This window comes from Notamacropus eugenii, chromosome 1, assembly GCF_028372415.1.
Source record: "Notamacropus eugenii isolate mMacEug1 chromosome 1, mMacEug1.pri_v2, whole genome shotgun sequence".
NCBI classification, from domain to species: Eukaryota; Metazoa; Chordata; class Mammalia; order Diprotodontia; family Macropodidae; genus Notamacropus; species Notamacropus eugenii.
Window position 1 is genome coordinate 684,487,598 of NC_092872.1, and position 25,296 is coordinate 684,512,893.

The 25,296-nt window shown below is 35.1% G+C and overlaps 1 long non-coding RNA gene across 1 annotated transcript in view; it reads left to right on the forward strand.

The window, feature by feature from the left end:
• The window catches only part of LOC140528310 (uncharacterized), an 80,267-nt gene that overhangs the window by 26,257 nt on the left and 28,714 nt on the right, over nt 1–25,296 (forward strand). Inside the window, exon 2 of the long non-coding RNA XR_011975140.1 lies at nt 11,082–11,213. This is a non-coding gene — a long non-coding RNA (uncharacterized lncRNA). The remainder of the gene's footprint in view (nt 1–11,081; nt 11,214–25,296) is intronic.

Genomic DNA, 25,296 nt, shown 5'->3' on the forward strand with positions numbered 1-25,296 from the left:
TTTAGGGCCTGTGAACTCAAAAGGTAACCTCAGCATAGTTTGAATATTTGGGGGAGCTGTTCACCCCATGAACTTGAGGTAGGCTATAATACCAAATTGTGCATGGCGCACATCAACAAGCACATACTATGTGTAAATCACTTTAGTCACCAAAGCAGCGAGCATATCACTATGGAAACACATGATCTCAAATTTGGTTCTTCATATTTCAATTACATCAACTCATCTAATAACAACAGCATTTATGTATCAATTTAGTATTTACAAATTGCAGAGTATTTTGAAAAGCCAGCTATTTGTGCTGAGTCATTCTGGGTGATTTTATTTTAAAACCTTGTTTTTTAACAGTGAATATATGGCAGGTAGCCTGCATAAAAGGTATTGGTGAATGCTTACTAACTCCATCTCCCTCTTATACTGTAATAAGAGAGGAGTTGAGGTCACCCTAGTTCCACCTCCTTGTGATTACATGATCCAGTCAAAATACCTTTAACTTTATATGGAAGGAGCTCAATCCTGTCTATAAAAAGCAGGGCACAGATTGAATCAAGGCTGGCTCAACAGCATGTTGTTCACTTTAACTTGAGTTTGCCTCTTTAATCAGGGTCCAAATGAGGATTTCTTATGAAAGTATTATCTCATTTTATCCTCAAAAAAATCTTGAAAGGTTGATATTATTATTATCCTTATTTTATTGATGAGGAAACTGAAACTGATAGAGTTAGGTTATTAGACCAAGGTCATGCAGCTAGTAAGTGTTAAGAGACTGGATCTGAGCACTGATCTTCTTTTTGCCATTTCCAAAGCAATATATTCTGTATCACTTTGCTGTCTAAAGCACTTAGCACAGTGCCTGACATATAGTAGTGATGTACATACAAACAGTACCCTAAGGGTCAGTAAGGGTCACTTTCCCAGACTCTCTGAAGGGTTTTGAGGTTCATTCTATAACTCATCCTATAACTTGAAGGTACGCTAATGCCCTTTACCCCTTATCTTGAAACACCATGCAACTTGTACCAAAAGAATTGCTTTTGTCCCCCTTATCCTGTGTTCCCTGTCCTGCCATTCATCTTCCTCATCCTTTGTCATGACAACTTTTCCTCATCTTGCAAGCAACCACCTTCCTCACCTTGTTTATACTTACTCTGTCCCTAGATCCCCAAGCCCCTTAGAAACACTAAAATTATATCATCATCCTATAGGCTTTGTAGCTTTTTGCCTGTGTAAGTCTGGTTCTTTTCCATTTTAGTTCCTTGCTAAATCTCGGATCCAAAAGCTTTTGGGTCAATAAAGCTCCCAATGACTACAGAGAAGGTCTTCATTGAATTCTTTCACCCCTGAACCAGCTCTAATTATCCTAAGCCTCACCAGTAGGCACAAATATTTATTCCCATTCCTCCTCTTCCTAAAATGTCACTTCCAGGTAATCAACTAGCTATCACCTACTTGAAGAGCTCCAGTAATAGAGAACTTCCCACAGCAGTCATTTTCCAGTTCCATTGGGACAATTCAAATTGTTAGAATATTTTTCTTCCTTTTAGCTGCATTGTAAACAATCATATGAGAATTAAATAATCCAATCCTATACTTAAACCAAAGAGCTTTTTAACCTGGAATCAGTACCCATTGTCCAGTTGTGTGTAGTACAGCGTTTGTGGGAAATTCATTAAGAACTCTGTGATTTTGTTCATACTTTAATTTTCCAAACTTTGAAAACTTTCCATATTCTCCATCTATGCTTATCCAATTTTATCAGTTCTTCAGTTCCCACCTCCTCAATGTAGTCTTCTTTGATCCTCACAAATTAAATATGTTTGTGACCATTTAAAGTTATTATTTATGGGCTATGCTACCCTTTTGCAGGTGCTCCTGTTGCATCACCTCATTATAAAATTTTCCATTACAACTTAATTTTCAACATTTATACATCTTGTGTTTTAAGTTAGATTGTAAACCAGTTAAGAAGGTCTGTTTCTGAGGCAGCTTTGCCTCACAAAGACTTTCTATCCATATATATATTAAAAAAAAATAATAATCAGCTCTAAGTCAGCTCTTTTGGGGCACCTTTTGGAAGCTGTATTGGCTCTGTGTTTTACACTTCTGCCTTAAAACATTTCTTCTATGCTGATCTCAAATACTCAAATGGATCTTTGGTATCATTGATGTGGATGTTGACTCCAAAAGTTTCAGACCACAACCAACCTTAGTATGCATACACTGTGCAACTCTTGTCTATCCCATTGCCTTCAATATTTTCTCCACAGGGATAAACGCAAAAATTCCTCAATTTCTTCTGACATTGCAAAGATATGAGGAGCAAGTAGGTCATTTTTTTCTCACCTTTTCATCACCTGACCAGTTCTTTTTCCATAAATTTGGGGGATGGAAGCTTGATTTCTGACTCTTCTTTTTAATTCCTTATTTGTTTCATATTTCATCCTGCTCACAACCATGATTTGCCTCTCCATTGCACTCAAAGTGATCAGTTTAATTATTCAGAAGATATGAATAGCCATTGCTCTTTAAGCACCCTCCCTCTCTTTATTCCATTCTACTTTCAAGCATATTCGGTCACCATTACTGGTGAATAAGTGAAAGCTTAAAGGGAGTAAGGGTAGATTTCTTTCATGAATGTTTCATTGCTAGATTAAATCCTCATAAAAGATTTCAGAACCAGAACTTTGTAGATATACAAAAATCTTTCTGTAAGATCTCCGTCTTCTGGTTGGCTTAAAAAGTTGAGGATAAAAGTGTCTAGAGGATCAAATGGAAGGAACACTCCTTGCCTGCCTCACCACTTCACCAAATTACTACCAGTGAATACATGTTTTGCCTAGATAATGGATGCCTGGGGTAAAGGCACCTTGTCTTTTTTATCCCCCCTCTGTCTTCTTTCATTTGGTACATACAAGACCTTGTGAGATCTTGAAAGGCTCAGGTATCTCCCAAATGATAATTCTCATAACTATGAATGACAAGATTCTGTTCTAATTCATCTGTAATGTATGGTCTAATATTTTTCTCCCTTGCATCCCCTTTCATGTATGAGAATAAATGATATGTTCTACCCTTAATTCATATTTGTACATTGGGCATTTTTTTAACTTCCCCATTTTTGGGGGGTAGAACTTTAGACTAATGCCAATAGTAGAAATTTTTCTGTAGAAGCCATGGTGATAGTGAGAATTGTGGATCCTACTTCCCCTGTTGATTGCCCAGTGATAGAGCATGTAATACAACTGCAAGGCTAGGTGAGGAACAGAGGTGTAGATACTCAGAGACCCTTTGAGTGCCAATAGTGGATGTCTCTGTCATTTCTGTTAGAGGAGAATTTGGCACAGTTCAGAGAGATAGGAAAATATGGGAGAACATTGGTTTTGCTTTTAATGATAGCACCTTTTCTTTCCCAAAATGTTTCTTGTCATTCAAAGTCTTTTTGTATTTTCCTTAAGAAATTTAAGTTCATTCTCCTTCTATTTAATCCTAGAGGCAACTTATCTTTTGCACCGAAATAATATTTGTAAAGCACTTAGCACAATGTCTGACAAATAGTAGATAATAAATTCTTGTTCCCTTCCCCGCTTTGTGTCCCTTTCTAAAATGAATATGCTGGGACTAGCTCTGAAAGCTGCATCTCTAACGTTATGCCATAAACGGGACAATATTTTTTGTTTTACAATTGTTTGTTTTCTGGATAGATAGTTAGATCAAACTCTGTTACAAGGAGTAGACATCTTGCAAGAATCTCTGCAGTGTTCTAGGGTTTGATGAAACCAGAACAATATCATCCACAATTAAAAATACATATATTTTTTAAATCCTCAAGCATCTGGAGGACCAGGAAGGAAAACATAGTTACCTTGGAATCTGTGCTGGATCTTCTCCATGATTATAGTGGACACTTTCAGCAAACGCATGTCTCCTTATTTTATGACTCTGCTGATATGAATGATCAACAGCTATTGAAAAAGATCATCCCTATTGTCAGAGATTTCATGTAATCATTAATAATTTTGATGGATGGGTGGATGGAGGGGAATACCATAGGGAAAGAGAATTCCTAAAATTGATGCTTGTTTTACTTATTCAAAACATTACTAATATTGCTGTTTTGGCTGCTGCTATTTTTTATTAATATTAAGTACAAATGTTAAGCACAGTCTTCTTTTGAATTTTATACATTTTTTCAATGTCATGTGATGAAAAAGGTGACATCATCTATAAAATATCACTTTTGACATGAGGCAGGTAGTGGCACAGTGGTTAGAGCATTGGAGTTGGATTCAGGAATGAATGAGGTCAAATATGAAATCAGATATTTGCTAAGCTATATAACCCTGCATAAGCCACTTAACCTCTGCATTGGTTTCCTCAAAGGCAAACTGGGAATTGTAGTAGCACCTACCTGGACAGGCTCTTGTAAAGATCGTATTAAATAATGTTTGTAAAATGATTTAGCACAGTGCTTGGCATATGAAGTGTTACATAAATGTTTACTCTCTTTCTCTTCCTTTTCTTGTTAAACCTTGCCTGTTTTTACCAATGTGTTCAGTGAAGATGCCCTTGATATATATTTTTAGATTATTCTCATTAAGAAAAAGAAGATAAATAATTGGGAATGTAGGTCTATCCTATAGGCTAGTAATTGTTGATGTTCTAACAAACATACTCTTTTCCCATATTAATAAGGTCCATTTTTTTTTCTTTCTTCCTACCCTAGCTTTAGGTATATTGTGAATTAATCCATTAGCAGTCTTGCAATTATGTTGTATCCAGCATGGAACACTTATTTTTATATGCTTGTATTCATGCTTACTTTATTACATCTGCTCTTCCAATTTTTGTTCTCTTTTGGTACATTTCTACATCTTCATTATGCATATTTGAGTATTTAATGTTAAAGTCCATATTCAATTGCATTACTGTAGTTCATAGCATAAAATATATGGGGAAAAAAACTTTGTTACAAAAATATTTGTAAAACTTTTCTATTTTTCTTCCTTTTATTGTCCTCTGTACATTTTTATATTTATATGCCCTCAGGATACATTTGCCATTTCTTCTTTATGCATGTCTTACCCTGTGCTATCCCTCCAGGCTTTACAATATGCTGTTTGTAATCTACCAAATTCCTTCTCCAGAAAATTTTGCAAATGGCTATATTCTCAACCAGGAGAACCTTTGGCTATTAGTTCTCTCTGCTTGACAATAAGACATGAGTTTACAAGTAAAGGGTGGGTTTTAGGCTCTTTTAATCTTCAACTTTGATTACTAATTTATTTAAACTTCAATATGGAATTATTGCAAATTGCATGTTTTCTTCCATCCATATTCTGTTTTCATTATCAATCAAATAATATTTCATCAGTCACTTGTTTAAAGAGGTCAAAAAGGAGTTGTGGTAATCATATGTCATCTTTTTTATTTATTTATGTGTTTTTGCTTATTTTGATCTTTGCTCTAACAAGTCTATAGCATGAATGAGTACAAACAGCTAATTCAAGATTAATTCCTACATTAGTAAAAAGTCATTGCCTGTCTAATAAATTTGTTTTGTGATGATGTTGGGTGCTTGTCATATTCAGGACCATCTATTTATTTTATTGAAGATAATAGGGCCAGGAACTAAACCCTTGATTTCACTGGATTCACTGGAAACTCTCAGATTAGGAAATTGCCCTGTTTTGTGCAAGTCAGTATATTCTCTGTTTTTTTTTATTGTTTTATAGGGTTACCTAAAATGCTGAAAAATTAAGTCACAAATCTAGAACGGTCAGAGGTAAGGCTTGGACCCAGGTCTTTCTGTCTCTGATAAATATTTATCTACAATGTAAAGGTACCTGTTTCTCAAAAAAGGTATTTATGGTACATATGTTGGCATGTAACTATGTACTCTTAAATTGACTCTCTTTATTCTTTTTCATTATTCCCTGACATTTATCTTTGTCCTTACTTATTCTTAAGCTTGTGTTGATTTATTTGGAGGGCGTTAACAATTTCTTCGCAGAATAATAGCTTATTTATTGTCTGTAACACATGATGCTTAAGCTACAATTATGTTCATGATGAACTTTTTGCATATTCTTACCAAAATTAGACCTATGTAAGATGACCAAAGACTTATAAGTGGTGTTACTTATTTTCTTTGGACATACTGTTGAGGTTTAGGGCTTCTGGGACCCAAAAATGGTGACATATGGTTCCTGCCCAAATGAATTCTACCCGAATCTTTCAGTCAAAGAAAAATAAAGTTTATTAAAGATCCAGCATATTGGATAAACTTTTAAGGAATCTGAGCCTTTGTAATGCTAATGTAAGGAGGCCAGAATGAATCTGAGGAGGCAAGGTGGATCTTTTATACAGACAGATTGTGGGAGTGCTCTAAGGGTGGCCAAGTAGTCTGGGGTAACTGGAGGAGGGGTTGGGGAGGATCTTGATGGGAGTGGCCAGTAGGCTGGGCTAAGGTGACTATAGAGGTTGGACTCCAGGAACCAAGAGAATGGAATTCTGATAGGATCAAGGGTAGGAAATAGCCAAGCAATCTGGAGGTAACAGAGATTTGGGCATAGTGACAATGAAAGGCTTATGGCCTCAAGAAAATGCCAGATCAAGTGGGAATATTCTAGGAGAACACAAGGAAGTTCCCAGAGCTTATACACCATCAAAACTATAGAAATAAATAAACACATAAATTAAAAAAATAAAATTCTTCCAGTCCCTTTATTAGCCTCTGCTAGGAAAACTTTGCATCATTTAGCTGCCATACATAGGTCACCAATGAAAATATATGGCAGTTTATTTGTACCCACCATATGTAATTCTATTCCCTTTTCATTCATTTGAATTTTGATTTTGAAGAAGTTGTGATATTCCAAGTTTAACATCTATATGATATCATTAGCAAACATTTTTTAAAATTTGTTCTTTGCACTAGGAAATAAGTTAGTATCATTCAAAATCTTACATTTTCTCACAAGCAATATCAACCATTGTCTTCATCATTTTTCATGCCATACCCATTATTTATATCTCCAATGCTGCTCCAAGATGATACTACTGAGAGAATCATGGATATCTAAAATTTTACCTAGCATAATTCAATTATCAGATAGGTTGAGTAAAGACCAATTTGTTGGGAAGGGGTGCTAGCCTTGCCAGTCATCAACAAGTATTAATTAAACACGATGTGTCAAGCCCAAAGCTAAGTGCAGGAGGACTAAACAAAACAGGGGAGAGGAGGAATGTTCCTGTCCTTAGGGATCTCACATTATAATAATGGGAGAGATATACCTTGAAAATAATTATACAAACAAGATTTATGCAATGCAAATGAAAGGGAAAGATAGCCAATGGGGGAGAAAACTAATTTGAAAGTGTTGTGTGCAAGGAAAGGCAAGGACAGTATATTTGAATCTTAGAATAATGCATGGAGCCAGCCAAAGGATTGTCAGTGAGGAAACAGATTTTTCATTAGTCTAACAGAGAACAGTAGCTGAAGAAGTCAGTGGTCTCTCATGACAAGAGAAAGGGAGGGAGAGTTGCATTATTAAAGCCTCTAAATGATTGTCACTTGACTACGGTAGCAGAAGAGAGTAGTGCGGCCCACGTCTATCAGTGTTTGAAGGGAGGGAGAATAGGAACGCTTCTTCTCCAAGAGAGACTTTTATCCTGTCAGCAGAGAAAGAAGGAAGTTGGGTCCAGAGACCACTCTATTCTCCTTAGAAAGTAGAACTATTGGGCTCAAAGTATATTTTCTACTCTCTTAAATATTGTTTGTCTTGAGGATATGACTGAGTTCCACTTAACTTCTGATCACTTTGTCATTTCTTTGGAAAAAGACCTTAAGCTCCATATCCAAGGCTTGATCCTTTTACCCCCAAAATTTAATGCCATAATGAATACAACCTAGAAAATAGTAAAGAAACCCATTTAACCCAAATCATAACAAAACAGAAAAATATATATATATTATACAGACTATATATGTATATATAACACAGTTTACATATACATGCAATACATATACATACAACACATACACATATAAAACATGTATACATATGCATATATGTATATGCATACACACTACATGTGTGAATATGAAAACATATAACAGACAGTATGGTATGAAAGCATTCTCCTATTAGAAGTGAGGTATATCAGCTGAATGAAGAAAGATATAGAAGATATTGTGACTGGATTCTTTCCATATCCAGATCATCTAATTATTTTATTGAAAATAATAGGGATAGAGACTAGACACCTGATTTCATTGGTATAGGGCACTCTCAGATGAAGAAAATGTTCTGGTTTATACAAGTTGGCACCTTCTTTGCATTTAATTGTCTTATAGACTTGTATAGAACATTGAGAGATTAAGTGACAACCAGTTTGACAAAGACATTGTGTGTCAGAGGTGAGATTTGAATCCATGCATTCCTGTTTTTAAGGTCAGCTCTAGATCACAACCAAGGAGAAACTCCCCCAAGTTTCCAGTGGGAGAGGAATGATGGAGACTGCTAGCTCCTCCCATGTCTTCCCAGAGTCTATTTATTCAGCAGTCTAAGGTAGGGTTGGTCTCTTCCATCTTTCTTGAAGTTGGAAGCCAGAAGCACATGAAGAGACTTAACAGTTGACTCCAGCTTGAAGATTTCCACATGGGGACTGCTCTGAAGAGTCCCCAAGGGGGACTGACAAAGACGGGAATTCTCTTGACTCTCACCAACTCTGTTCTTCTCCTCATGTAGGGAAGAACATTCATTTCCACCTATAAGGAGTGAATCCCATACTAATGAGCGTTGGGACAGGCATTACAGTAGCTTAATTTAAGTGGTTACTATGTGCCAGGCTCTGTACTAAGCTTTAGGGAACAGGAAAGGCAAAATACAAAAAATAAAACAAAATCAGAACAAAACATATATGCAAATATGGTCTCTGACTTCTAAGAACTCACAGTTTAATGTAAGAGGACCTTTGAGGAAGTCATTCTGAGGATTTATGGAAGAAGGTCCCTTCCCTCTCAAATTGAAACCTTGCATTATGCTAAGACCTCAAAATCGATGCATTCCCTTAGCAGACTAATCCATAAAATGGGCATAGTGGTCTCAACTCACTCCTTCACAGAGTTATTGTGAGAGGACTAGTAAGGATAAAGTGACAGTGAGAAACCATAGTGCAGTGAAGAGAGGTCTGTATATGTAGCCAAGTGCCAGAGTTCCATTTTCTGCTTGGCTCCTAACTACCTGCTACCCTCAGGCAAGCAACTAGTCCTCAGTGTTCTCATCTAAAAATCAAAGTGGTTAAATTCAATGCTCTCTAAAAATCCTTTCTGCTCTAAATGTGGTATATGTGTGATTTATTATTGTGATTGGAATCATCTGACCAGGCTGGCAAATGTGTAAGGCAACAGAAAAGCACATTGTGACATATGTTTTCTGTTACAAAGGAAACTATGTAAATACCCCCCTAGTGAGGCAAAATATTCACCTTCTGCATTCAATATATGGTGAATTAATTCTGCAAACTGTGAATGATTTAACACCTCTCAGAGAACAGATTCACAGAATATGACTTAAGGCCTGGGAAAGAGCTACATGCTGCCCTCAGTGCATTTTTATACAAAGTTCCTCAGTGTCTGACTATTTATCATACTTGTTTACTTTATGGTAATGATGACAAACATAGAGTCTGTGAAATACATCTCTGGAGTTTTCAACAGGTTCCTAAAAATCATTGAACTGTGTTTTATTTTGAAATTGTATGCCTGCTCATTAAACTAGATTATGGCCATACAGTGCCCCAATCCATCAATCACACAATCAGCAAGAACAACTCGGAATTTAAAATATCACCTAATTCATTTTTTGATTAATTTTACCAATTGCTTCACTGAACTGACCAGTTTGTTAATTCAGTCAAAGCAATTAATACATGTAGACATAGCCTGAGAAACAGTGTGATATAGCAATCAGATGAGATTATACACATGTGACTCTATAAGTATACATACATAGATCACATGCACACATATTTACATGCATACATGTATGTTTCTTTGTTTAATTTACACAAATATACATACTCATGTATTATTTGGTCATTTAGTTGTGTCTGACTCGTTATGACCCGGTCAACCACATTTTTCAGTAAGTGTTTTTTAGCAAAGACCTGGTAATGGTTTGTCATTTTCTGCTCCAATGGATTAAGGCAAACAGAGGTTAAGTGACTTGACCAGCTAATAAGTTTCTGAAGCTCAATTTAAACTCAGGTTTTCCTTACTCCAGGCCCAGCATTCTATCCACTGAATCATCTAACTTTCCCTAGCCACATATATGCATACATACATACATATTTGTATGTGTAAGTATATATATATATGTATATATATATATACATATACATATATACACATATATACATCTGTATAAATGCCAGGTAGTTATGAGAGGAAAGAATATTTAAATTAGAATCAAATAGATTGAGTTCTAATTAGTGATATGCTAAAGTAAGCTAAACCCACTAGTGACATCCCATTGTTAAATTTTCAAAGCTTAGCAAATTCTAAGAATCAGGGATTGATTGGTTTGTTGTTTGTCCAGACAATGAAAAAAAAAACAATAGTGTATATTAAACTAAAAATGTTTTGTGGGTACTCTTTTTTTTTGAAACCTGGTTTTTAGACATTTATCAACAGACCACCAATTCCAATCCTGACTGAGACTCAGTTATGTCAGTTATGTCAGTCTTAGGCAAATTTAGAACTCAACTTTTTCTTCTGACTGATGTCTAAGTTCCTTTTCATCTCTAATTACTACAATCTTATGAACTCCTTTATGGGATCAAACTCTCCTAAGTACTGTTGTTATATGTGCTACAGTATGTGTGTGTATTGTGTTGTGTTGGAGCAGGAGGCAGGTAAAGGAATATGAGTGCATTGTTAGAAGTTATTTGTATTTGAAAACCAATTATGAGAGTTTTGAGCTCCTGTAATTTAGGGCTAAACTACTTTTGACTTCTCTATCATGTCCACAGAACAAATAAGCCTTTGTATTCATACCTCATCTTTACCCTCCATTCAGGAACCCCTCTGAATGAATGGTGGATCAAAGAGCTCCTCCCACAGCCTTCATTTATAGAGAGCTCCCAGCCCAGTTATCTCTCAGTGTTCCAGATGGCTGTACAATTGTTGATTTCTTCATACTCCAAGAGAGGTAACTTCCCTTCCCCTTTCCCGTTAATCTTCCTTTTGTGTATTGTTTTCCCCCATTAGACTATTAACATCCTTAAGGTCAGAGAATGTCTCTTTTTTCCAATTTGCATCTCTAGAGCTTAGATCTGTGTATAACAAGTAGTAGGCAATTAATAAGTGCTTATTAACTGACTGATTCCAATGACTTTTAGAGAGGAATTTAGCCAAGAGTAGTTTTTTTGGTAGAAATAAAGCATAATCCTATAGTAAGTCAGCTCCTCCCTCTCCTGCCATATCAGATCTGAGAAGTGTTAAATCTGATGGTGGATTTGGCTTTTTAATTCATATTATTTGATATCTGCTAGGAAATTGGATAAATGCAGGTCCGAAGTTCTCAAACATGTAGCATTAGGACTTCTTTACAGTCTTTAAAATTATTGAAGACATGTCCTCCCCTACCCACTGCATTTGTCTCTATGAGTTATTTCTATTGATGGTTGCTGTATTTTAAATTAAAATATCTTAGTATTTTCATGAAAATTATTTTGACCTCAGGACCACTTGAAAGGATTTTAGTGAGTCTCAGAGTTCCTTAGAACACTCTTTGAGAACCACTGCTAGTTTATGAAATATACAGACCTCATAAGAATCATTTGGAATGGTAGGCTCATGAGTAATGCCAAATGGTATGGCCATTCTAATAATCAATTCCCAATTTTCTTGTTTCTGTCAATGATTCCTTAATCATTGCAGTCATCTTGACTCAAAGCACTACTGGTTTGTTTTTGTTTCATTTATTGCTCATCTTTCCCCCATCTTCAATGAGGTACAGATTCTTATTGCTTTTCTCTTAATCTCAGTTCTCATGTCTGTTTCTTCCTCTCTACTCATATTGCCAACACTTAGTTCAAGCATTCATCAATCCTCTTGCCAAGACTGCTATAATAGTTTTATCACACCTCTCCCTTTCTTCAATCTCTTCCCCCTCCAATTCATCTTTAATTGAGCTATTGGCATACAATCCTTTGGACACCATTCAGAAATTTTCAGCAGTTTACCAAATTAAAAACAAAAGCAAACAAAAAACATGAACACCTGATTCATTCATTTAATGACCTTGACAATATGGCCAACCTCATATGTATGCTATATTCCAGGCAAATTTCTATTCATTCTTATTGCACACATTGATATTAATTGGTTCTTTCTTACCTCATGACTTTGTTTATGACTCCCCACCATATGTGGAAAAGATTTCCTTTATCTGCCTCAATACTCTCCCTCTGTTAAGAACCTTCCCAATCCAGAGGTATTGCATGAAGTAATCCACCTTCTGGTCATGATCATTTTCTCCTCAAACTTTATCATGGGACTTTTTATGTATTTCTCCTTTGAATTGTCTTAGGCATTTTCAGATTATGGGCTTGATGGATGAGACTACCTTTTTAGCTGTTGCTGTTGTTCTTGTTTACCTGGTCATTTTTTCTCTCTTTCCAGTACTCAGTTTATGTTCCCATACCTAGTGGGTGCCTGGTAAGTGTTTGTTGATTTAAAATTCATTGAAATTTCCAGATCAAGCAAATTCAAGAGCTAGATTGTCTGGATATTTCAATGCACATAAGAATATAGTCTACGCTAATGAATTATTTGCATTATATTTTAAGTTTTATAATGTATTTTTTAATCAGAATAATTAAATATGAGAGATGGCATGGTCCCTAGAATAATGGACTTGGAATCAGGGAGCTCTGAATTAGAATTCAAGCTATATGACTTTCTGCAAATATAAGCTCTCTCCACCTCACTTTCTTCATATATAAAATGGGGATACACAGACACACATGTATACACACACAAATATTAAATATGTACAGATATGTATATGATCTTGCACATGTATACATATGTAATTGTATACCTGTATGCATATATGTACAGAAATATTTGTTTTGTATACTAAATTGATTTTATTCAGTCAAAATAATGATTCTTGTTGTATGATATTAGGTTTGGTCTATAATATCCATTAAGTGTGTACTGAATGCTGTGAGAAAAGAGTCATCATTTGATGATGCAAGAGCCACTGTTAGTTTCATAGGCAAAAAAAAAAAGAATCAGAAAACTTTAGATTTAGAAGACCTTAGAGATTTAGTCCAATTCACTTCTCCAGCTGAGTCATAGGACTTGCACATGATCATGTGCAAGATCATACAGTTAGTAAACTTGACAACTCGGACATACTAAGATATTTTCAGATCCATATAGTTTTGTGCATTTTGTTTACTCTCTAACTTTACTCGCACTTTTAACAGATTTTAAAACTGTACTTTTGGAGCTGCCATAATTCAGTCTAGTTTTAAAAATGAACATTGTCTAATAACAGGAAACACATTTTTATTTTCACCTACCCTTTCTATGGTGAAGTGGATCCAACTGGTTTATGTATTTCTGGGAGATTAAGCCAGAAGAGATAGCTGTTGTGTCATAGATTTTATATGCATAAGGAGTCCACATACCTCTACCCTATTGTTTATGGATACTTCTTCAAGTTAATCAGGAATTAAGCTGTTTATTCAATGAGAGTTCAGCTTATATCCCCTCTACACCTACATAGTTCATTTCATCTCTTTACTTTCCTGCCAGTGTCTTATGACACAAAATTGTTACATCTAATTCAATCAGTACATGACAGAAATTAGATTCATTCTAAGAGTCTTGGTGAAAGATACCATGGTGTAGTATAAAGTATGCTGGATGTATAAATAGGCGACTTTGGTTCATATCCGATCTCAATCAGGTATTACACCTGAAGCATGTCATAAGCAAGATATAACCTCTTTAAATCTCAGACTTCTCTTCTATAAAATACTTATAACACAATACTGTCTATATCCCAGACTTATAAAGAAAGTATTTTATTCTTAAAATGTTATGTAAATGTCATTTATCTAGTTCAAACTCTTAATTTTAATATATGATAAAACTCATCAAGAGATTTTTAGGTTGAGAGATGCTTAATAACGAGTCTGTAGTTTTCAAAATAATAAATGAAAGAGCTGAATTGGAACACAATCAATGTGTGTATGTGAGGGACTATGTGTGTATATGTGTGTATGTGCATATGAGCATGTGTGTGTGTGCATGTGCCAGTGTGTCCTGCTATACCACTGTACATGGAAAGCAGCTCTACAGTATCCCTTGAGCATAGTCATTTACTCCTCACTAGGGACTTCTGGGAAGTGGAGATAAGATGAAAAAAGAGATAAAAACTCCACTGATGAAAATAACTCTTTAAAACAAACATAATTGACCAAATGAGAAAAAAAAACTGCAAAAGCTCACTGAACAAAATAATTTCTTAAAAATTAAAATTGGACAAGTGGAAGTTCATGACTCCAGGAGGCATCAAAAAACAACAAAGTCAAAAGAATGAAAAAAAAAGAAGCAAATATGAAATAATCAGGAAAAAAGATTTGGAAAAAATAGATCAAGGAGAGATAATTTAAGAATTGTTGGATGACCTGAAAGCTATGATCACAGAAAAAGATATCATATTTCAATAAATTATAAATTACAAATGAAAAATGCCCCAATATCCCACAAAAAGTATAAAATAGAAATTGAAAGAATTTAATTATCATCAACTAAAAGAAATTTTCAATTGAAAACTCCCAGGAATGTTACATCCAAATTTCAGATCTCCCAGATCAAAGAGAACACAAACATCCAGAAAGGAACAAGTTGTCTATCATAGATAAAGAGTCAGGATTAGACAAGATTTAGCAGCTACCATGTTAAAGGAGTGGAGGGCTTAGAATATAATGTTCTGGAAGGCAAAACTGCTAGGATTATAACCAAACTAATTATAATACTTAGCGAAACTAAGTATAATACTTCGAGGGAAAAATAGATATTTAATGAAATAAAGGGCTTTCAAACATTCCTGATAAAAAGGCAAGAGCTGAATAGAAAATTTGGCCTATAAGACTCAAGAGGAGCATAAAAAGGTAAAAATGAAAGAGAAATCAGAAGGGACTCAATAAGTTTAAACTCCGGATGTCTGTATGGGAAGAAGAATATATCTATACTGGAAGGAGACACATTTAGTTTCTAAGAATTTTATCAATATTGAGGCAATTTGAAGGATTCTGTGTTGATAGAGGGTGCAGAACTGTTATGTTGGGATGATGTAAAAAATAATAGGGAGTGAGAAATAGGTATGCACTGGGAGAAGGGAGAAAAGAGAAGGATGAAGAAAATTATCTCACATAAAAAAAGGCATGTAAAGAAGTTTAAACAGTAGAAGAGGAAAAAGTGGAAGGTAGTCAGTATTTGAACTTTACTCTCATTGTAATCATTTCAAGGAAATGCACACACACACACACACACACACACACACAATCAAGTATAGAAATCTACTTTACCTATTAAGAAGTAAGAGGTGAAAGGTATAAGAGAAAAAGGGGAAGGGGATCAATAAAAGGAGTTTAGAAAAAGGAGATTCGTGATCAGAAGTAAAATAGATTTTAGAGGAAGTTCAAGATAAAAAATGGGGCAGCTAGTAGTGTAGTAGATAAACAGTCCCAGAAACAGAAGATTGATCCTTGTAAGTTCAAATCTGACCTCAGAAACCTACAGAACACTTTTCACACAAATAAAAGATCTAAATACTCCCATATATCTTAGTTGCTCATGGGTAGACCAAACTTACTTTTTCAGTGCCATACTAAACAAAATACCAAATAGCTATTTTATAGAGCTTGAAAACATAACAGTACTCATCTGGAAGAACAAAAAGTCAAGAATATCAAGAGAATAAATGAAATTTACAGACATGAAGGAAAGCAGTCTAGCAGTATCAGATTTCAAATTATTTCACAAAGTGGTAAGCATCAAAAAATTTGATACTGCCTAAAAAATAGAGTGGTAGATAAGTGGAATAGATTAGGTACACAACACACAGTACCAATTGACTATAGTTATCTAGTGTTTGAAAAAATCGAAGATCCAAGTTTTGGGGATAGGAACTCAGCATTTCATTAAAAAAAATGCTAGGAAAACTGGAGAGTAGTTTGATAGAAACAAGGCATAGGCTAACATTTCAAATCATTTACTAAGATAAAGTCAAAATGGACACACTATTTAGACATAAAGGATGACATTATATGCAAATTAGAGGAGCATAGAAAAATTTACTTATCAAGTCTATGGAAAAGAGAAGGATTTATGACCATATAAATGACAGAGAGGATCACAAGAAATCAAGTGGATAATCTTGACTACATAAATTAAAAAGGTTTTGCACAAACCAACCCAATGAAACAAAAATTAGAACAAGTAAAAGGGAGGAAAAAATTGCAGTAAGTTTCTCCAGTAAAGAGCTAAATTTATTTTAAAAAAAATGAGCCATTCCTACATTTATATATGGTTAAAGTTTACAAACACAGTTTCAGAAGAAGAAATCAAAGTTTTCTACAATCATCTGAAAAAAAAAACTGTTTTCAATTACTATTTATTAGAGAAATGAAAATTAAGGCAACTCTGAGATGCCACCTCTCACCCTTGGCTAACAAGAAAATGACTAATACTGGAGGGGGTGTGGAAAAATTGGAACACTAATGCATTGTTAGTAGAGTTGTGAATTAGTTGAACCATTCTGGAGAACATTTTGGAACTACGGCCAAAGAACAATAAAACTATGCATACCCTTTAACCTAGCACTGTCATTACTAGGTCTCTATCCCAACAAGATCTAAGAAAAGGGAAAAAAAAACCTATTTGTACAAAAATATTTATAGCAGTTACTTTTGTGACATCAAATTATTGGAAATTGAGGGATTACTCTTCAATTAGGGAATGGCTGAACAAGTTATAGATGGAATACTATTGTGTAAGAAATGACAGCGGATGGTTTCAGAATACCCTGGCAAGATTTGCATGAGTTCATGCAAAGTGAAATTAGGAGAACATTATACACAGTAATAGCATTATAGCTGTAATCAATAGTGAAAAGTTTTGCTACTCTAATCACAATGATCCTAACAATTCCAGAGGACTCATGATAAAAAATGCTTTCCATCTCCAGAGAGAGAACTGATGAATTAACAAAGTTGATCTAAGACATACATTTTTGTTTTTTTTTTTTCACGAAGGTTGCTTCTATAATATGGCTAATATGGGAATGTTTTGCATGACTTCACAAGTGTAGTCAATATCATATTTCTTGCCTTCTCAAAGAATTGGATAGGGCCAGGAGGGAGATAATGAATTTGAAACTCAAAATTTTAGAAAGTGAATTTTAAAAATATTTACATATAATTTATCTGTGTATATGTATGTATATTTATATGTATATGTATATATGTGTGTATAGATGTATGTGTATATATGTGTATATGTATATATGTATGTATGTGTGTGTATATAATTTTCTCTCATAAAGAACTGGTAGTACACATTTAGAAAAGTCTAAATATTGGATAAGTTTTTCCTTACAGTGAATCCAAATGTACTTGACTGCAACTTTGATCAGATGAGATCCCTCTTCTACTTAACAATTATCATCTCTATACAGCTCACTGTCAGATCTATTTATATAGTTGTTTCCATGTTTTATCCCTCCTTAGTTCATTAGACACTTTTAGGGCAGGAATAATTTTTGTTTTCCTTTCTTTGTATTCCTAGGGCTTAGTAATCTATGTCTGGAATATAGTAGGTATTTAACAAATGATTATTGGTTAGCTGACAAGTGGAGGTAATGATGATGTGCTGATGAACTTGAGCTAAAAGGTCTGTCCAAAAAACAAAAAAGTCACCTCCCTTATTTACTGCCTGTACCCTCTTGAACAGGTCAATGAACCTCTACAGACTTCCATTTCTGCATTCATCAAATGAGGGGGTTAGACTAGGTCATTGGGTCCTTAAGTTTTTTCTGTCATGGGTCCTTTTGCTAGCATGGCAAAGTCTATGGACCCCTTGTGAGAAGCATATTTTTGGTGCACAACATCAAGTGCATAGGTTGAAAAAGGAAACTAGTTATATTCTGTACAGGTATAAAAATATTAGGAAAGCAAATTCGTGGACCCCAGGTTAAGAACTAGGAGACCAGAAGAACTAAAGTTCCATTACAGCTCTAAATCCTATCATTTTATGAAAAATAATGAATCTCTTCTTCCTTAATCCCATATTCCTATGAAACAATTTACAATCACAGCAACATTCTAGTTTTCCTAATTTTGGATGATACAAAGAGAAGAGATGTTTACTATAAATAGCAGGAGGGGGAAAGCAAGGGAGGAGGAAAATACTCCCAAATATTACACTACAATAAACAAAGAGAGGATGGTACAAATCTCTCTACTCTATTATATGGGGGAATATCTGCTTTGTTTTTGTATGTATACCAAGAGTCGCTCTATTCTTTCATTATACAGACTCCTGGGAACCTCTTTTCTTCCTGTGGCTTTCTTGTCTCTGATGATATTAGTCAGAAGAATTGTTTACTGAATGTATAGGTGGAGAAAGGAATGTTAGGGTTTCAGCTAAGGCAGTGTCATCCCAGATGTGAAGATTCTCTACTGAATTTCCTAACTCACATTTATTTCCATTATTTATTCTGTTTACTGACTGTGTAGTTCTCCTTTGCCATTGTCCAGGGGCTAAGGGAGAGACACTGAGAATCTTGGAAGGCTCCAGGGGACCTGACTCACTAAAGCTGGGAAATAACTCTCACAGAGAAAGTAGGGTTTGTACATAGTGTGTCAGGTACCAGAGGATTTTTTTCTTTTCTTATTGGAAATACACCAAAAAGAGATTTTTATTTTTGCAGTGCTCAAGTAATTTCCTACAAATAGGGATACAGTTATGTTGACAGAGATGGCAATTTTCTGATTGTTATTATTGTATAATCTTGACTTAAGGGGAAAAACCTAAGAAAGACCATTTCTGTATATTAAGGGAGTTGCTTTCCACCTAGAATACTTAAGGAAAGCAAAAGCACCAATCATTTATTAGGGGAGCAAAGAATAGTCCATCTTTTTGTTTTCTGAATATTTTTAGGATTTGAGCATAATTCGTGAAAGTCAGTTAAAGTGCAAATTGCTTTCAAAGAACAAATATTCTAGAGAAAACTACAACTTAGGCATGCTTGTATTATTATAGGAATATGCTACATAAGCATCCCAAGAAATGAATATTCTAAAACAGGGTGGGGAACCTATTCAGTCAAAAACCCACACTTGAAGACCTAGAGGGACACATATGGCCTTGAGACTTCACGTTCCTCACCCATGTATCTAAAACTTAAATCTGATAGGATCACAAAACAATCAAACAGGAGCACAGGATAGGAAACAGAAAAGGGAAGAGAGGGGGAAACTTTCAAACAATATCATCACTTTGGGTATAGTCTAATTTTTTCCTTAGTTTTTATCTGTAGGGATTTCAACTTTCTACAATCCTTATATGCAAAGCTTCAGTGAATATTGGATCTGGAAAGAATGCTAAAAATGTAATAATAATGATTTCCAAATTTTGGAACCCAGGGATCTCATTTCAAATTCTGACTGTACTCTTTTATATTTGTGTGACCTGAATCACCTTCCTTTCTCATATCTCCTGTTAAAATCTTTCTTTTTCTTCACATATCAGTTTAGGCATATCCTCCTGCAAGAAGTCTTCCTTTATTCCTCCCAGAAGTGTTCTGGTATGCTGGGGATGGAAGCTCAATTCCATGTGGACAGTCTCTAGTGGGTAAAGGTGGGAACTTCTAAATCTTAGAGTTCTCACGAGGCCCCCCCAGGAAACGACTGGGAATTGAGGTGAACCGAGCTATCTCGTGTATTTCCTCCTCTTCCCGTGAGAAACGTGATGGGAGAGAGCTCTCCCCGCCCTCGAGATTGTCCCGGATCTGGGCACACCTAGTTACCTAACAGGCACGGTATTCAGATGCAAACTATGCAGCTGGAGAGCTTAAGTAGGATCAGGAAAGCCTGAAAGTTCTCTTGGGCGGAGGGGCCACGTGTGAGGACACAAGGCTCCGCTTTTTCTCTCTCCTCTCTCCCCTCCCCCTCTCTCCCCACTTATACTTCTACTTCCAATCTCTTATTGTAAGATCTTTGCCTCCTTGGGAGATTCTTCGCTCCCTCCTAAGGAAGAATTCCCCTGCACTTGTAACTAGACCCTGAAATAAAGCTCAACCCTTGTTCGACTCTGGAATGTCCTTTCTCTCATACGAGCATCCGGTTTGGCCAACCGAAGACCTCCGATAGAGGTAAGGGAAGACTCGGGTAGCCCTCAGGCCTCTAGGCCTGGCACTGGTAAATGTTTAACAACTACCTAGGAACTAGAAGAGGGACAGAGGACACACTTTCAATTTCAGTTGATATTATTCATATTTTATCTATCACTTTCTTAAATCTATATGATCAAAAGTCTATAAAGCCAGATTTATTTCTGGATTTCTGATGTATAAATGCTCATGTTAAACATCTAATGATTGGCTCTCCTGAATGTATTAGAGCTAGCTACACACTCCCAAGTCCCTTTTCTTCCCTTCCCAGAAAGAAAATGTTTTCTTCTTCTTTTTCTAATTACTACTCTTATTTGCCCCATAGCATTCTGCCATGCATAAGACTTACTGTGTCTTGGTCTGGAATCCAATTTAAAGTACGTTCCATTACGGTCCATACTGCACATCATTTTTTCTTGTCTAGCACAATACCTTATACACTGTAAGCACTAAATAAATTTCTTTTGAAATTTAACTGAATTGAACTTACTTTAATTTAATTATAACTTTTAGTGGCAATTACTCCACAGAAACTTATTTGTTCCATGTTCGATTTTATAATGGTCATTGAAGACCTGCAAGGACATTCATTCTGAGTTGGCAGGAAGTAAATGTCAGCTAGGTGGCACCATACCTGCAGTCAGGAAAGCCCCAGTTGAGCCTCAAACACTTATTAGTTATGTGACTCTAAACAAGTCACTTAACCCTATTTGCCTCAGTTTCCTCATCTGTAAAATGAGCTGGTAAAGGAAATGTCAAGCTACTTCAGTGTCTTTGCCAAGAAAACTTCAAATGGGATCTCAAAGAATCAGATATAACTGAAATGAGTGAACAGCAACAACAATAAATATCAGAAAAAAAGATAAACATATTATTTTAAAGTGTACAGTTCATTGTGTATGTATTTATAATGGTATGCTTACTACTACTCTGTGCAATAGCTGTTACTATTTTCGCCATTTTTCCCTATTGGTCAATTGCGGCAAAGAGTTTTTAAGTGACTTGTTTATTCAAGTTCATACACCGAGTATCTGAAACAGATTTAGAACTCAGGTCATCCTGACTCCAAGATCAACTGTCTATCCACTACATCACCTATGCTACCTGATACAACCAGCACTTTTAGTGCAACACGGAGTAAGAGTCATAACATGTACTCAATAAGATAAATCCAATTAGGGAAGAAGGTGAAAGGAAAATTTTCAGGCCACAGAACAGAAGGCCCCCATAAGACTACCACTAGCAAAGTTTCTACAGAGGACGCTACTTGCCAGGGATGGGGAATGAATCCTTACCTAAGAAGAGGAAGGAGAAACTCTGGTGTCTTTCATAATACATTACACATTAATTGAGATTTATCTTTTTTTAATATACTCTCAAGTGACATGTCACATTCCTAGGAATTCATAGGGATCGTAGAACTAGAAGTAAACTCAAAAAATATTTTGTCTAAACCTTTTATTTTCAGGTGATGAAAATGAGATCCAAGGTGGTTAAATGACTTGTTCACTGTGACCTAGTAAGAGTGATAAGTAGAATTTCAACACAGGTCTTCCGATTCCAGAATCTGTGTTCTTGCTACTGTTCTTCATTTTACTTGAGTTCAACAAATGCTTATTAACCATTTCATATGTGCAAGGCCCTGTGCTAGGCCTTAGAGATAAAATTATGCAAAAATAACAATGTCTATATCTTTAATTTGTTTACAATCAAATAGATAAACTTTGCATATAAGAAAGTAGTGATGAATTAAATTCAACAATCATTTCCAACGCACCATGCTTAACACATACCTAAAACTAAGTTTAACTCATGTAAGTATGGCACACTAAATAGGACACTCTTATTACTTGTTAGTAAGTCTCTTACTTTTCAGTTTTTTATGTCTGTAATGTATTAGAACCAACAATAAAAAGTTTTCAGCAATATATTTTTATTCCTTTAAAGAGAAACAGACCCTTGAGGTCTTCTTTAACATTGAATGTTTTGATACTCTGTGCTGTGAACAGGAGAGAGGATTTCATTGAAGAGGTTACTTATAGATAGAAACAAAGGGTTGAAGGGCCTTCCCTTTTGGGGAAGTAAAGAGGTAGGATGGAAGGGGAGATGAGGCTTCAAATACTGTAATGGAAGTCTATTCTGCTCTGAGTTCTCCTATAGGAATTGTCCAGAATGATCTTCAATTCTTTGAGAGAGCTGACAATTCCTCCAGGAAATGTTGCTGGACTTGTATATCTTTTCTACCATGACAAGGATTGAAACAAAGGTAGAGAGGGGTGAGAAGAGAAAGGTTCTTCTCAGTCCTCAATAGGGTTTGAAGATATTTCTCTATCCTTTGATTTCTGTTATAGAATGTATGAATTTATACACAAAGACAGCATCTCATTGAAGCCTATAACTAATGCCCAGTTTAAAATGGTTCTGTCATTTCCATTTCTATTATTTGCATTGTTTTTCCTGCTTTTTTTCCTCTTAACTCCCACTTTATTTTCTTGGATTTTGTGCAATATAATACAAAGTAAATGACAAAAGGAAATTTTATCTATTTTTTTAGTATTGAATTCTAAGTCAACTATAACTTCTCTCTCTCTTCCTCCACAACCAACCTGTGAAGTTCAGCTAATTGAGAGAAATGATTATTAATAATCAGTGACCTGGAAAAATCCAGAGATCTCAGCTTCTTCTATAGTCCTGATGTTAAAGTTCATTTTCTTGAAGACTTTGCTGATAATAAGATTGGATTAACTCTGTTAAAGATCCTATACTGGTGGAATTGCCATTGTTTTGCTTAGTCTTGGGTAGGGGCATAAATTCTTTGAATAGATTGCCCAAGGCTGAGGGTGGGCTGAATATAAAGACATTTTTTTCTGTCTAAGGGTGTTACTATGTCACTCTCAGCACCTCATTGTAATGATTAACCAATTGATTGTTTGATTAATCATTGATTAACCCATCAGAATTGATTGCCACTTTTCTTCCAAAAGAGCATAAAAGCCCTGAGCCTGCTGATATGATTGTCATTGGTCTAAGAGAAATGGTCAAATGACTATCCTTTTATTAAGCTGGCCTTATTAATAAAATGATTAAATTATCCAGAAACTAGGTCTCTTGAACCTTTGTAATTGTCACACAATTCCTTGTGCTCAATGTCTCTCACATACAACCCATATTCTTCATGAACACTCTTGATTTCCTAGAAGGCCCTAGAGAAGGTCATCATTACTTCCACAGAAAATATATATTTCATAATCTTTTATTATAGCCTCCCTAGCTCTTGGATTTCTCCATTTTTATCACAAAACAAAATATCTTTTCCCTAATATTCAAGTTTGACAAGATTTTCTCCCTTATAAAATATGTAATACCTTTCTACTTAATTTTAGGGTCTTGGAGAGCACAAAGTGTACCATGTTTCATTTTTCCCTGGCAAAATATCTTGGACTCATCAGTTCCTTTATAAATATATGTTGAATTAAAAAAGATGTTTTCTTCTGAAAGCATTCCAAACAGGACACACTGATGGTTTTTAGCATCAGTTCCATTGTTGAGCACCCGGCTGACCATAGCAACTTAGGTGTTTCTGAGATTCTTCTTTCCTTTTTTAGATGTTAATATTCTTTTAAATTACAGTAGCAATATCCAGAATTCCAACTTTCCATATGTTAGTCTTTGCTATAGAAATACATGGATCTTTTTTTAAAAATCAGTTGAATTCGTGTCCAAACTGGGACCTTTGTAGGCGACAACATTTCTGGTGGCAACATAAAATCCTTTATCTCTGAGATCCTAAATGAAGCAAAACATTCTCACTTCATTGAACAATGTTTTCTAGAGACCAGCTAAAATATTAAAACATTGAACTGTGATTCAAACATACTTTTTTTCCCTTTCAAAATGGCAAAAAAAAAGGAAATTCATTTATGTAAATCAAAACATTAGGATGAAATAATTATTTCAATAAATACATGATAATTTTTAAAAGATATAAAAGAATGGATATGCATGTATATATGTGTGTGTATGTATATGTTTGCATATATAACTATACACATATAAAACTACATATGGAAAACTATATACAAGTATATATATGCATATGTGTGTGTATGTAAATATTTATTGAATAGAATTCAGTCTAACTGAATTGGACTTCATCACACCTTTCCAATCAATTTGTTCCAATGGGTTTCCTCTTAGATTACAAGAACAGTGAGAGTAATTAAGGTCTTTTTATCATAAGTCCCATTTGTTCTTCATTAAACAGACATTTATTAAGCATGTGACATATACTGGGGGAGCTGTAACGTATTTAGGACATGATCCAGAGCCTTATGGAAGTTACAAGGGGGGCTAAAATATAAACATTGGTGACAACAATAAATGTGTGATAAGTATGTATGTGATAGAGTATTAGAGATAGGGAATGGACTTGCTGTTTCCTTGGTATAGAGAATTGGATGAGGAAATTCCCTCTATCAATGCAAGTCAATAATTTCTCTATAACTTATGATATTAAAAATTCAACTCAATCACTTAGAATTTAAGTTATTTTACAAGGGTCATATAGCTGGTATATTCCAGTGGAAAGAGTGAATCCAGTTCTTCATGGCTCTGAGGCTTTCTTTCTATTCCCTACCAGGCCATCTATCTCAGGGCATTGTAAAGTTCAAACTAAAGGTCTGTAAGTGATCTGAAGAGAATGTCAGTAGTGATCTAAATGTTGAGGGAAGTCTCCAGACGTAGATTTGATAATTAGCTCACAGAGGAAATAGATGAATCCATGACAAGTCATAAATGGCCCAACAGTAGAAGTGAA